This window comes from Protopterus annectens, chromosome 11.part0 (genome assembly GCF_019279795.1).
Source record: "Protopterus annectens isolate FY-2018-M chromosome 11.part0, PAN1.0, whole genome shotgun sequence".
NCBI classification, from domain to species: domain Eukaryota; kingdom Metazoa; phylum Chordata; order Ceratodontiformes; family Protopteridae; genus Protopterus; species Protopterus annectens.
The window spans coordinates 36,893,398-36,902,885 of NC_056745.1; positions in this window are offsets into that span (position 1 = coordinate 36,893,398).

A 9,488-nucleotide genomic window follows, 5' to 3' on the forward strand; every position below is an offset into this window, starting at 1 on the left:
GACCTTTATGCTGCCATCTCCTTATATAACCCTGATATTATTCTCATCACAGAGACGTGGATTAAGCCACATATTAAAGATAATTCCATCACCTCACCTGGATATAACATTCTCAGGGCAGACCGGCTACATAAAAGAGGCAGAGGCTTAGCTCTACTTCACAGAACCAACCTACAACTCCAACTCCTCCAAAAAGATTCCCCCAACTTTAACAATGCAGAGATTCTATTTGCAAAGCTCTCCCTTAACCAAGATAAGCACCTAAACCTACTGGATATCTATATACCTCAGGGTGACAACTTAACCACCCTAGAATCCATACTTCACTGGGCCTCATACTCCCTCCTTCAAGAAACTATTGTGCTAAGTGATGTAAACGTTGACTGGAACTCCATCCATTCTTCCATCCCTCACCCACCACATTAACCTACATAACTTCACCCACCTTATAGATACTCCCACATGCATTGATAAGGCCACAGAAAGAGAATCTATGCTTGATTACATCCTCACAAATCAACCAAATACTGCCCATCAATGAGGCACCCTACCAAACTCTCTGTGTGACCACAGCCCCACTTTTATCCTTAGGCAAAAACTTACAATAATTAACTCTCCCTCCCTTCTACAAACCCACTCTAACAAAAATTTTCCTACAGACCACTTCATAAGAGCCTTGCAACATTGCAACTGGTCTCCCAACAAAATCCTTTCATTAGACAAAGTAGTTGATTACTTCAAATCCACATTCCTAAATATCCTCAACCAACTAGCCCCCTTAAAAACTATCAGGATACGTAGCAAGCCACCCCTTGGCTCCAGAAAAAACACAAAAGTCCTACTTAGAGCCAGGGATAAGGCCTGGAAAACCTGGCACCACACCAGATCACCCACAGCTAGTCAAACCTTTCATGAGCTCTGAAACATAGCAAAAAAGCAGGTTAAGCTCAATAAACAAAATTACTGTATCACTCAACAAAACAAATTCAGTACAAAATCACAAAAATTCTAGGCAACAATAAATAAGATCCTACAACCCGGAACAACCACCACTCCCACACCCAATATAACAAGTACAGACCTGGACATAGCCTCCAGCTTTAATAACTATTTCACCTCCTCAGTACTTTACTCTTAAACAACATCACTTTCTCCAACACCCCACAACCACCTCAGGCCCAAATTAATACCATACCTTTCACACTTGTTTGTTTCTACCTCTACTATCCAAAAACTCTTAGCCAAACTCAAACCTACCACCCTTGCAGCTGATAACCTTCCTGCGGAATACCTCCAAATTACATCCACAGGTACAGCTTATCCCATTTCACTTCTAATAAATGGATCCATCACCGAAAACACCATCATATATCATACCACCCCACAAAGGTGGCCCCTCCCTAGACCTTTCTAACTATCGACCAATTGCAATTCTCTCACCCCTCTCTAAGATCCTAGAAGGATGGATTTATCACCAGTTCCTCTCCTAGCTCCTCACCAACAACCTTCTCTCCTCAAACCAACATGGATTTTGCCCATCCCACAGCACCACCATTGCCCTACTCAAATTCACCAATACTATAAACTCCCACAGGAATCTAGGTAGATTTGTTTCAGCTACCTTCATAGATTTATCCAATGCATTCGGCACAGTCTCACATAATAAACCACTGTCTTGTCTCTCTGACCTCAGCGTTAACAACCCCCCTCCTCTGGTTTAAAAGCTATTTAGATAACTGCCAACAATCCATAAAATGGTATAACTCTCTAGGGCCCGACTCCCAACCTCCTTAGGTGTGCCACAAGGACCAATCCTAGAAACCCTTCTTTTTAATATCTTCACAAACCAACACCACTCAGCTACCTCTAAAGCTGACATAGTCCAATACGCTGACGACACAGCTCTCATATGCTCTGCACCCAACATCCAACTTCTCCAACAAAAAGCCCAAGAAGCCTTCTCTAAAATAGAGAACTGGCTTAACAACTCACAACTTATACTAAATCCCAAGAAAACACAACTAATGCTAATCCACTCTAATAGAACAAGCAACCTTACCTTCTGTATACTCTCCACCAGCAAAACCCAAATCACCCCCGTCACTGAGGCTAAACTCCTAGAAGTTATCATTGACCAGCAACTCAAATTCACAAAGCCCATATCAACAACCATCACTAAAGTCCACAAAAAGCTAGGTTCCCTCTATTGCTGTAAAAGTCATCTAACCACTGAATCTCGAATTGCAATCGCCAGGACCCACCTCCTATCTACTCTACTTTATGCATCGGCAGTTCTAACTAATCTTTACAAAACTGACCTTAATAAACTTTCCATCTGTTACAACAAAATTGCTAGGTTTGCCACCAATGCCAAATCACGATCCCACCACTGCCTTTCCCTAAAAGCCTTGCACTAACTTGAATTTCCAAACCTATTAAGGTACCATCAACTCAGCCTAGCTCATCTAATTCTGTACTACCCGAGAAAACCCCCGACCTGACTGGCATGCTGAACGTCTACAATTCAAATAGACAACTTTGGTCCTCCAACAAAGTCTTAATCAAAACCATCACATGCAAAAACAACTCCAGGGAATCACTATTTGCCCATGAAATAGCAAAAATATGGAACAACCTTCCCCCTGACCTCAGACTACAAAACTCCACACCCTCCTTCAAAAGCCTACTTAAAACATACCTCTTCACCAACCATCTATGCAACTGTAATTGACCCCCTAAAGCCATGTCCGCTTACTATTTCTACATCCCTTCTGTCCTGGACAACACAAACAACACCATCAAACTATACCTATCCATGTGTGAGCAATAACCTATATATAAGTGTATGTACATGTGTGAGTGTGTGTGTGTGTGTGTGTGTGTGTGTGTGTGTGTGTGTGTGTGTGTGTGTGTGTGTGTGTGTGTGTGTGTGTGTGTGTGTGTGTCTGTATATGTATGCATGTGTATACAGTATATACTTTTGTAGGCATTTTGCTCCCATATCTGTCAACCATCAAACCTCTCTTACTCCAGATAGACCATCATTCAGGCAGCCATATGGGATGACTGTGCCATCACTGACATCCCATCAACAATGACATTTTTCTGTAGAAGTTATAGCCCTTCCCTGTGGGTGGGGAACATGAGACCCACATCACCATGGGGACCGTTACACCTGCACATGCATGTGCATTCTTCGCTGCACTGACTGAGAAACAGTATTCTGTTCTCAGCTTGGTAAGTTGAACTTATACCTCAAGACTACTCTGAAATATTACCTCTCCTTCTCCAAAGGATTGGGATATGGGATGCCTATCTTATCCACAACAGCTCCAACATATGCCCGTATCACTAATCACACAGTGTCATCTGGCTCATAGTAAGGGTTTTATTTCTTTACACCAACAAATCTAGCTATTGAGGTTTGTTATGGTGAAAATTCAGTTCACCATACTGAATGGTGCTGGTTTGAGGTTTGGTGCCCTACCACTCAAATGCTCACCCACAAAATCTAATTGATTTGAAGAACTAAACATACATGAGCCTTAATGAACTTTATAAGGCCCTACCACAAAGGTTAACAGTGAAGGATGTTGTATGATCAAGATTTTGTTGCCCTGCAAGTTGCTAACACTGTCTTCACCAAGTGGTCTGTTTGACACAATGCAAGTCAGCAAACACATTTCATTGACCTGTCCTTCTCACACCTTATGTGAACATTTAATTTCATACTATATAACAAGAAAGGTTGGGGGGACCACCCACATACCCCGGGATTCAGTAAGGTTCCGTGCAGGAATAGCTTATTCCTGCACGGAAGTGACCGTTTAGGAGCAGCATAGTAGCGCGCCATGCATAGTAATGAAGGAGCAATGCCTCAGCTCCTAAATGGACATGTAGCATGGACAAGTGCAGGGGGCATGTCTGAGAGCACAGCAATCACAATATACACACCCCCCCAGTCAAGAACTGCCATTTGGCAATTACAATAAGCAAGACCCCTCATAGGGGGTTGCATACCCCCAACAGCATAGATCAATACAGAATGTCCAGATATGTGGTTCATACATCTGGCCTGTCCCTCATTTACCCTGCCAAATCACTGGGATGATCTCATTAATGAAGTCTGAAATAATGGCAAACATACGAGTGTCAGACTTCAAATCCATCAGAAAATGTACATAAAAACAAATCCTGTTACCCTAGCAACACCCCAAGTTTATAAGAGCAATATTTAAAATATAATAATATAAACACTTTTTTTATCAGATTAAATTTAACCGTAGTTGCATGGGTTTGCCCACTGCTTAACTACATATACTGTAGCTTAAATGGCACAAGAAGATAAACATCAAGATACATGCAAATGAAGCAGTACTGCAATAGTGTAGTGGTTAGAGCATTTGCCTTATGAGCAGTCATTCCCAGTTTGATTCTCACTCCAGTAAATTCCATTTTCCATGTCGAATCACTTTATGAACAATATTTTTTGTTGCATAATCTACTAAATAACATATATTTGTGAACTGGAGTACTGCATTAACTGCAGATGTGAGGTGTCATTGTAATAATGTTGTAAAATCCACAGATAACCACAAGTGCCTCACACAGTATATGTACACATGAATCAGGGATACAAATCGAAGGTATAATGTGTAATGAATGATAAATCCATAGAGTGTCCAAATCCACCACCTTCCCAAGAACCATGTTACATTTCTGTTAAATTAGTGTGGGGGTAAGTGGGAGTCAGCACTTGTAAGCAGTAGTAAGTGGGTATAAACCTGTTTGCACAGGGGTAAGCAATGCGCACACAGGTTAAGCAATATTAAGGCTAACTTTCTGTAAGCATATTTAACCAGAAGGTATCATTGCTTACCATCACGCAAACCCACTTACAATTGCTTAAAAGTGCCTTAATCACTCTGTATCCAACAGCTGCTGTTCTGCCCAGCAACAAAATAAACAGCCCTTGCAGGTCTTGAATCCAGGACTCTGTACACTATAGTCACAGTAGTTAACCAGTAAGCCATCACAGCAGTACATAAGATTGAGGTCTCACCAAACAGATCCTCACTATAGGAAAATCAAAATTAACATGCAAAAGGAATCCATATACAGTTTTATGTTGTATAACCTACTACATGACATAAATATGTGAACTGGACTACTGCATTAAGTCCAGATGTGAGGTGTCATTCTAATAAAGTTTTGAAATCCCCCAATAAACACAAGGACCCCATACAGTGTATGTACACATGAATCATGGATACCAAACACATATATAACATGTAGTGAATGATAAATCAATGCCAAACAGCAAATAGTGTGCAAATTAAAATTTAAGCAACGCTAAGCATTGCACACCCCTGCTTACTAGGTGTAAGAAATGTGTAGGCCAGCTAAATCAGTTTTCCCATTAGTATAACCCTTTAAGCAATGCCAACCTTGTGTAAACAGGTTTGTCCATAGCTTAGCATTTTCAAAACTGTCCAATCACAGCAAAGTGCAGGAAATCAGCCCTATTTAAACCCCACAGGCAGGAATACATCTCATAACTGGTTGCAGCTTCCTCTTGTAGGCACTAATACAGGTGTGGGTGAAGGGATGCACTTCTGCGTGCAGCGCTGGGGCATCCAGGAGTCCAAAGTCATGGCAGGACTCCTTGCTAAAGACCATGACTAGAGACTGCAGCAGGGCCAGTACCAGGGTTCCCAATATAAAGCGGAAGCCTTGGACCGTCTTGCCCGTGACCTCACCAGTGCCACTGGCATCCCTCGAACTGGTGACCAGGTCAGGCATCCCTATACTGACCTGAAACGGAGAAAGAGGGAGCTCTTGGATCAGTGGATCCAAGAGGATAGGCAGATGGGTGATGTCCCAGCCGTGTGTATCAGTTGACTACTTGTTTAATAATTTCTAGTTCATGTATATTATGGATAGGTATGGCTAAATATTCCTCTTATGTCTTTGAAAGCAACAGACAAGCGGGATGTGAACCGGGAAGCCCATACCTGTCGACTGCAGAGGTTGCATCACAAGGCAGATTAGTAATAATCTTGCATGTACTGTCATAAAAAAAAAAATCTAAAAGTAGTAGAAAGTTAATTGCCAGTATAAAACCTGTATTGTGTATGGCATGTACTGAATAAACCAGACAATATGGCAAGAAGAGTCTCATATAGGTTGCATGTAAATAAAAGGTTAACAGTCTGGCAATAAAGGTCTAACTACTGGACTGCTTGTGTTTACTCTGGTATCATATGGTAATGTAGTGTTGCAATCCCTTAATAGTACTGTTGTATTAAGCAATGTTACCCACACTGTGCTACATAAATAAAATGTGTAGGAATGTCTGTATCCGACTGTTGTAATCACAAGAGGCCATATTGTACAACTGAGAGAGACTTAGACAGAAAACAGTGAAAGATAGACAACATAATCCAAATAGCACACTCAACTGAGACGTGAAGTGTTGTATTTTTAGCACACACAGCCATGGTTCGAATCCTGGGAGTGGTAGTAAGCTGTATGCAGAGTCATACCCCACAACTGTACAGATATTGGCAGAAAGTCCAGATAATTGGTGTAAGTCCCCTGCCTGTCACCCTGTCCCCCTGGCAAATCAGTGGGATGATCCCAGATGTTTAGGCAGCAAATGACATACAGCTGACTGTCAGACATCATAACTGTAAGAAATATATCTAAAAGAACAAACCTGTCACTCTAGCAACTCAACCAAAGTGTTATGAAAGTAATAAGCAAAGTATGTCGCAACTCCACCCCCATGTTGTGAAGTTATGACCAGAGTGTGTGCAGTAACAGAGTGAGACGTATGTGCATAATAATAATGTGGAATCTGGTAATATGTGTGGCAACATTCAGGTAGTGTGAACAAACATTCCCCCCACAGGTCTGTCAGATATGAAAACTGTGCCGAGAAATAAAAGATTGAAATCCTGGACTGGTACTTTTAGTCTGGTATTGTATGGCAGAGTTACTGTTGCAGTATCTCTGAATAATAAGGTATTACTCATAACTGTCATACACACAGTGCTACATAATAAAACTGTCTAGGAAACCCTGTATACGTATTTTGTAATTACAAGGTCAGATTGTAAAACCACGGGAGACTTATAGACAGAATTCTGAGTAAAGATACACAGCAATATCTATATAGCACACCCTACTTTGGTGTACACTGTTTTATTTCATCACAAACAGCCATGGCCCGAATCCTGGGAGTGGTAGTAAGCTGTATGCAGAATCATACCCCTCGACTGTACAGATCTGTCTGGAATATCCAGAGAATTGGCCCATATCTACTGGCTGTTACCCTGTCCCCCTGGCAAATCAGCGTGCCAATCTCTGACCTTTAGGCAGCATTTAATGCCATATAACTGTCAGGCCTGTAAATATTTGAAAAATGTCTATGAAAACAAACCTGTCATTGTACAACTCACCAAAGGTTTATGAGGGCAATAGTCAAAATATGTCCCAGTTTCAGGAAATTGAATTGATAACATCTATGAGGGTTCATGAAATACGAGTAATGAAGCCTGATAAAGGCGGGGGAGCTATCTTAATGCATGAAAATGATTACCTTGAAAAAATGCATTGTTTACTTTCCTCTGAAGAATATAAAAAAGTATCACTAAATGAATTTAATCAAGCCTATCTAAGAATTAGGGATTTTTTAAGTGATTTATTCATTGATGGCTGCATTTCACTTGATTTATATCATTATTTTTCTATGCCAGCACCCCTTACCCCGGTGTTGTTTGGCATCCCGAAACTACATAAAAATATCCAAGACCCCCCATTTAGGCCTATAATAGACGGACGGAACTCTATCACCTACCCTTGTGCCAAATGGGTGGATAACAAATTGAAAGAGTTTCTTAAGACGGAAGGCCAGATATGCAAGGATTCCTGGCATGTCTTAAAGAGTCTTAATGAAATTCCTTTTAAAGCTGATTTAATATTTGTGACAGCGGATGTTAAGAACTTATATACCGTTATCCCTCATGTAACAGGACTTGAATGGGCCCGTGAATTTTTGTTGGCAAAAAAGTGTCCAGGGAAGGATGTGGATTTAATTATCTCCATTTTGGAAATTATTTTAGGGAATAACTATTTTATGTTTAGAAAGGACATATACTTACAACAAACAGGGGTAGCGATGGGTTCCCCGGTTGGTGGTAGTTTCGCCAACACAGTAATGGCCTATTGGGAGCGGACACTACTTTTTCCTCATGATTTATTCAAGAAAATTATAGTGTGGTATACACGCTATCAGGATGATATCCTAATGATAGCTAATGGTACACGGGATGAAGTTATAGAGTTAATTAGTGAAATTAATTCCTTCACTTCTTTCTTGGATTTTACTTATGAAATTGGGGATACATCAATTCACTTTTTAGATATCAACATCAATAAAGATATAGCAGGAAATACTTTTTCCACAAAAATATATAGAAATGGGTTCCCCGGTTGGTGGTAGTTTCGCCAACACAGTAATGGCCTATTGGGAGCGGACACTGCTTTTTCCTCATGATTTATTCAAGAAAATTATAGTGTGGTATACACGCTATCAGGATGATATCCTAATGATAGCTAATGGTACACGGGATGAAGTTATAGAGTTAATTAGTGAAATGAATTCCTTCACTTCTTTCTTGGATTTTACTTATGAAATTGGGGATACATCAATTCACTTTTTAGATATCAACATCAATAAAGATATAGCAGGAAATACTTTTTCCACAAAAATATATAGAAAACCTACATATAGCAATTCCTTCCTACATTTCACAAGCTGCCACCCCTACCATCAAAGAAAGGGGTGGTTAAAGGACAATTTGTCCGTGCCTCCCGAATGTGTTCCACAGATGAAGCATGGAAGCTTTGGGAAATGTTTAACAACAGAGGGTATCCGGATAAACTATTAAATGTAGTTTTTGTTGAAGTTAATAACAAAAGGAAGGTTGGATTGCTTGGCCCTATTTTCAAAGGGACAAATAAGGTTTTTGATAACACAGGTCAAGATATTCGGCTGGGTAATAATAATTTAGAAAGTGAAAACAGCAGTAACATTGAAACCAATTATAACATCAGTTTTTTGACACAATTTAATTCCTATGCTACACATGTTAGATGTGTTTTACAAAATAATTGGGAATATATTATGCAAGATAGAAAATTACATTCCCTATTAGGTCCCAAATTGAATATAGTATATAAGAAGGCCCTCTCTACAAAAAATCTACTGGAATTTCCACTTAGAACTTATAAAGCCAATAAGGGCATGTTCAAGTGTGGTAGATGTAGATATTGTAGGTTCATACAGACAGGTTCCACCTTTATTATTAGAGGCATTAAATATTATATCAATGGTAAATACAATTGCGAGAGCCAGGGGGTGGTATACCTTGCAAAGTGTAAAGAATGCCCGGCTTATTATTTTGGTAAAACAGAAAGAGTAT